This window comes from Triplophysa rosa, unplaced genomic scaffold (assembly GCF_024868665.1).
Source record: "Triplophysa rosa unplaced genomic scaffold, Trosa_1v2 scaffold414, whole genome shotgun sequence".
NCBI lineage: Eukaryota > Metazoa > Chordata > Actinopteri > Cypriniformes > Nemacheilidae > Triplophysa > Triplophysa rosa.
This window is the reverse complement of record NW_026634415.1, coordinates 61,430-68,355: the sequence shown is the minus strand read 5'-3', so window position 1 is coordinate 68,355 and position 6,926 is coordinate 61,430.

The window sequence follows — 6,926 nt, the reverse complement described above, 5'->3', positions numbered from 1 at the left end:
CAAAAACATATATGTAATTGATTAAATCAATAAGATTAATTATTAAAACCTATGATTTTAACAATTAATGTGTTAATGAGTTCAACCTTTTCATGGTCGCACCCCCCTGTAAACAAAAAGCAAAAAATACCTGTATATGACAGATTGATCACAAGAGATCATATTATAAATGTAACAATGCTGCTGATAAAAACAAAAGAAACCCAAAAGAAACCATCACAGAAATTATTGGGTTCAATTAAAATACCATTGTGAACCATTAGCTTTTTGCATTGAAACCATTACAAAATTGTAGTGTTTTGGGCAAAAATCTGCCAATCACGAGAACGGTGCGCGTTTCATTGATTTTAAAGGGGTGATATGGCGTGAATACGTGTTTTTATGTGTCTTTGGTGTGTTACAAGTTGCCCATGCATGTATTAGACATGTAAAATTGCTAAAATTAAAGTGTCGGAACAAAAGATGCATTCTATCTAAAAGCGAATGCTCACCCAGACCTGCCTCAAACGCCTCGTGTAACCACATCCCCACAAATCCACGTCAGTTTGTGGTATGATTTGACTAAGACCACCCAAATCTATACGCAAGTAAGGTGGGTGTACTTGAAAAACTCATTGTATTGTCGCCGCCACAGCCATGTTGTGGAGACGCTGTGTGTTTCGTTGCAAAAAGAAAGCCTCTTTGTTTGCTCTTCCAAAAGATGAGACAACTAAAAACAAATGTTTACATTTTATTTACAACACTGTTCCAGAACAGTACAATCCGAATATTCAAGTGTGTGCAGTGCATTTCACAGATGATTGCTTCATGAACCTGGGAGAGATCAAGGCTGGCTGTGCACGAAAGCTTTTGTTAAAAAGTGGGGCAATTCCAACCATTACAACTTCGCAAGGAAAGTCCGGCGCTTCAGATTCACAGCCTGTAAGTATATTTCCATTGTAAAAAACTTTGTTACGGACTAACGCGAGTTGAGTTTGTCGCAACGTGAAAAAAGACAACATAAGTCCTAATAATCAGTAATTTTGTTCCAACTAGAGGCAACAAATGTTGTGTTTATAATGGGGTTTATTGTCTTTGTTGAGTTGCGACGAGACATGGCATAACACTGGTTGATCACTAATGGCAAATCTTTATAACATCGTATTTAAAAGGTAAAACAGTTAGCTATAGTTTTTAACTATTTAACATATTTTTTTAAAAACCTTACCAATCCTTTACATTCTGCTCAAGTCGCGCTGTTGATCAAGTTGATGTATCGGCTTGATCATCTTCATTTTCCGGTTCGAATTTATAAGGAAAGTACCGATGACATTTTATCACCTGTCAGTACAACTGCTTGGGAACATATATTGTAATACAGTTCAAAGTAAGGAAGGAAGGAAGGAGGCGGGAACCGGCGAACATCAAACCAAACCTTTAATACAATAAACCAACAACAAAACAAAAGTAAAGGGTCGACAGCTACCTCACTGTCAACTGCCGGCCACACAAACCAACGATAATATTCATTTTAGCCCTGTCATATCACCCCTTTAACACGAGCGAAAGTTTATTCACAGTTGATATTATAGACGTGTGTTGTCAATTACCTGTGGAAAATATGGCTTTACATCTTTAATAACTGTCAACAACTTTAAACAGCCGTCCAAGTTCAGAAATACATGAAAAGGCACTTTATTTACACGCCACTCCCTTCACGCGCACTCTGAACTCATCGGGAGATTAGAGAGATTTGCGCTTATTTTGAAATGACAGTCTGAAAGACAAACATACTTATATGAATTACCTGTTTCTTAAGATGATGTAGAGGTAATTGCTGCTGCTTCCTGAGTGGACGTTTACCTACTTTGTAGATATGAAGCTTTTGTGCGCACTGTGCAGGATCTACAATGAGCCTGCGAGGCCGCTCATGCGCGCAGTGTCGTGGCGAAAAGTCGGTCAGCCAATGTTGAAAGAATTCACGAAGACCAGAGAGCCAGGTTTCCAGAGGTTTCAATCTTTATTTGCTCGAGCAAGCAAAGTGAGACACACAGAGTTCATCTGTAGATGCCCAACGAATACATGTCTGACTCCATCTTTTATACATTGTTCTCAAGTTGTTATCACAGTTCAAACCAATCAGGTTTTACCTGACCTCATCTTCTACCAACCAGTTTTTACATGACATCACTTATTTTTATTAGCCCATCCCCTTATGCCTCGTTACAGTTATATTTCATCCTGCACTTGCTACAGTTATATTTCCGGCCTACCATATTAAGATCTCCGGCCTACCATATTAAGATCTCCGGCCTACCATATTAAGATCTAATTGTAGGGAGCGCTTTCAATAACACAAACGTATATTATGTGCTCTTTATCTTGACACCTTTCCGGGGGCTTTCGGACGTCTCAATAACACATACGTATATCATGTGCAATAACACATACGTATATCATGTGCAATAACACATACGTATATCAAGTGCTTTTTATCTTGACACCTTTCCGGGGGCTTTCGGACGATACATGATTTAACCTTGGTTTTATTAAAAATGAACTCATGGTTTAGTGTGACAATGATAAACAACCCAGCGTTCTTAATTAAACTTCTCTACAAAAGTGTGTGTGGTGTACGTGCAGTTCCTGTCGTAATTTGATAAGATATTTGGTGTGTACGCAGGTGTTCAAGTGTTCAAACTCATACATGAGGCCCATAGCCCTTGTTACAAGAAGTATATGAACTCTATAACTTCCTTTAAATGTATTCTTTATATAATAAAACTATTTTATATAAGAAAACTCAGTAATATATTTAGAATATACGAAAAGTCAATAATATGTCAAGAAAAACCACCACAGCAGCTTCAAACAGAACATTGCCCTCCGTCAATTTGCAATCGCTTTCCTCCGTGCATTCGCCATCGAGTTCCAAAGGTTGGGGTTTCGGGAGGCGTCGCGTCGCACCCACCTGTAGTACCTCTGCCCCATCCCCCAGCAACCCCCCCCCCTTCTCCTTAAACACATTCATGAGCAGACTGGCCATGGTGGAAGAAAACATATTCTTTCCACATTAAGAAGGAAGTACTGGATCACCCACACTAATGCAGCTGCAAGGAAAATCCTCTCAAGCTGTGTATTTTGTCAGCGTCAAAAAGGGAAATTGGAAGAACAAATGATGGCTGACTTACCTCTAGAAAGGTTAACTGTGGATCTACCTCCATTAAATCGCCAGTAAATGTTTGCAAAACCCAGGAACTGCTGTAAGGCTTTACGAGAGTCGGGAGTGGGCCACTCAGAGGTGGCTTTGATCTTAGCAGGGTCTGGTTCAATGCCCCTAGGGGAAATGACATGGCCAAGGAACGAAACCGTATCGCCGTGGATTTCGCACTTCTCCGCCTTGACAAAAAGTTGATTCTCGAGTAAACACTGGAGAACCTCTTGGACATTTCGGGTGTGTTCCTGGAGAGATGGGGGAAAAATTTGAATGTCATCCAGATACACAAAGACAAAGCGGTTAATCATGTCACCCAAAACATCATTTATGAGGCCCTGGAAGACGGCAGGAGCATTGGTCAAACCAAATGGGAGTACCAAATACTCATAATGTCCCGAGGGTGTATTGAATGCCGTCTTCCACTTGTCCCCCTCGCGAATGCGGACCGGGTGATAGGCGTTGCCAAGGTATAGTTTGATAAAGACCTGGGCTCCCTGTAACAGTTCAAAGGCAGTACACATGAGCGGTAAGGGGTAGGGCTGGGCGATATTGACCAAAATTCATATCTCAGTATTTTTTTGATGAAAGGCGATATCCGATATGTATATCGATATTTTCTACAAAGTGGAATAAATGTTTACTAGCAAGTCAAAGCCTCATGTGAGATGGCACAATCACCTTTATTAAAATGGCTTGTGAAAAGAAATTCAATGACAGGGTTTTTTCCCTATTTGAAAACATACAGCTGCACACCAATTGTTTAAAACACGTAAATTGTAAACAAAAATTATAATAACTTTTTTTTCGTAAGGCACGCTGCGGGTAAAAGAAGCTTCCAACGTAATATCACGTAGCCAGACCTTATCACCGCTTTCTTTGGCCAAGGCCCGCCCAAGAGGCCACGTGAGTGACAGAAAAGCAGCCAATCATGTTTTGTTTTGTGCCGTGTCATTTTTGCAGGTGGTGGAAGAGATTTGTTGTGCTTCCACCTTTTGACATAACCGTTTTATGGCATTGTTTACAGATCGCTTGTTGTTGCTGCTCATCAGATCTTTTAAATCCGAACCATTTCCAAATAACTGAACCATCGTTTTTCTTTTTACAAATGTGGAAATATTATTCAGTTAGAAGTATGATTTAATTACCAATATAATCAATAAGTGTTTTCTTTCATTAAATCATTAAGCTGTGTGCTTTTATCTCATGTGCTTGCTATTTTACTCAGTGGAAAAAACTGTGATAAAAATAGAGTGTGTGTGACAAGCCGAGCGAAACCACAATGAGGAACAAACTCTATGCGTACGTGCAAGAAACAGAACAGCTCGCTCAGCACACACACACACACACAAAGAGTCACACAGAGAAGGAATGTTATGAATTAATCCACTGCATATGTTTTAAGTATAATCATGAGTTTTGATGTGTTTTATTGAATCATAGGATTAAGAACAACGCTGCATAATTAAAGCATTAGATGATTGAGTGTTTTTTACTGAAAGTATTTTAATGTGTTGTCTTGCCATATGAAACTGTCTCTAGGGGACACTTCCTGAAACTAGCAACTGACCGCAGGGTGCAAAAGATGTTGTTTTGCAGGAACTAACAGAAAAGGAGGAGTCAGAAGATGAGAACGACGTCAAATACTGAATAAATATGTGTGTTTTTAAATAATCTGGGTTGTTGGCTTGTGGTGGAGTGAGGAGATCGTCTGACAACCCAAAGCTTTGTTACTCCTTTTTACATCTGATAATAAACTTCTAATCAATTTTGGAGAACGTCTCTGTGCAAATTTTTGAACATGCAGGACTGCCTCAAAAGTCCAACAATTGGTGACCCGTGACGTGATTTGTCAAGAGACGAGGGCACATTTGCCATTTTCGTTGGGAAAAACGGAACGAATTCAGGTTCAACACACAGGTCGCGACCTAAGATAAAAAAAGGTAAGCAGAAGCCTGTTTAATCAAAATTCTGCTATTGAACATACCTAAATTGTTGTGTTGAATTTGATGAACATTCCGCATGAGTAAAAGTAAAGTATAAGAGAAGTTTTGAGAAATCAGATTTAAAAAGAAAATACTGTAAGACGTTGCGTTTCAACCATAAATTTTGTGGGTTAGAGTCCCTTGGATGAAAAAGACCATAAATTTTGTGGGTTAGAGTCCCTTGGTTGAAAAAAACCATAAATTTTGTGGGTTAGAGTCCCTTGGTTGAAAAAGACCATAAATTTTGTGGGTTAGAGTCCCTTGGTTGAAAAAGACCATACATTTTGTGGGTTAGAGTACCTTGGGTGAAAAAGACCATACATTTTGTTGTCAAACGATTGCGTTCTGTTAAAATGTGAAAAGTGTTAAAATGGCTGAATTTCAGAAAGAATGTGATGAATACGGATGTCCACCAGTGTCGGTGCAGTGGCAAAAGATTACAGATATGCTATTAGCACAGACAGAACCGAAAGATAGAAACAGAGACAGAAAGAAATAGACAAATGCTGGGTAGCATTATGTGATGATTGTGGGTGGGAAAATGCAGAAGAAGTGAGAATGCCTCTAGCACCAAAAGTTAGAGAAATGGAGAAGAAAGCACATTGTAAGTTGCACAGACATGTAGAAGAAAAAGACAAAGTGAAGTGGTATAATGCAGGAAAGCATGGTAGCGAGGAAGATACTCTGAGGAAGAAACTTAGAATGTGGACTAGAGTAGCGCTAACAACCACAGCACTCAGCTTGCAGAAAGTGCAGAGTGGAGAGAGAAAAGAGGAAGTGAACAGCTCAAGAGTGAGAGAAAAAGGAAGAAAAGGCAGGAAGCATTCAGACTACCCCTTCTGCTCCTCCCCTTCAGAAACACATACCTTCAATCTATCCGTCATTAAGCCATCCCCCGCCATATGAACCGCCTAACCAGCAAGTAGTGATGACAATTAGCGGAGGAGAAATGGAAGTTGACATAGAACCATGGAGTAAGGGCATGCAAGAGTTAAGAGAGGAATTTAAAAAATTGAAAAAGGACATGAAGGGAGAGGTAGATAACACGATAGAAATAGCACAACAAGTTCTAGATACCATGGAGAAGACAAGACATGAGCGGGAGGAAGCGAGCATGAGAGTGATAGTGAAAGCATTCAGGAAGTAAAAGGAAGGGCCTAGAAGTAAGGCTAGAGGGAAAAAACCAAAACAAACATCAAACCCTAACGTCCAATCAAGAACTACAGAGCAGATAAAAATTAGAATTGATGGAAACATGACGATGGAGGAGCCAATAGCAAAGAGAGTGAGAAGTGCAGATAAGAACAACCAAAGGAATGAAGGCATTTTTGAATATGGCCCACAGCACCAATTGTTTATGCCCCAAATCCAGGCGCCCCTAATGACAAGAGCAGGTGAAAATCGCCTATATCAACCCTGGTCACACAGTGACATGACAGCTATAGCAAGCAAACTGCCACCAATTACTTCAGGGGGCAGCAGATGGCTGAGTAAACTAACAGCCATGGTACGGATTTGGCCTTGGGTGACTTGAGATGTCTGTTGGGCCAAATACTGACAGCCTCACAAATGCAGAATTTGGAACTAGATGCACAAACCACTACCAGTGCAAATGAGACACCATTTGTGAGAGTGAGCACTGACATAGGTAGAACTCTGAGGAGGTTGTACCCGGTACCACCAACAGTGTACCAAAATATTAAATTCCGCATTAAGCCAGGTGAGACTGGAGCGGCTTATTATTTCCG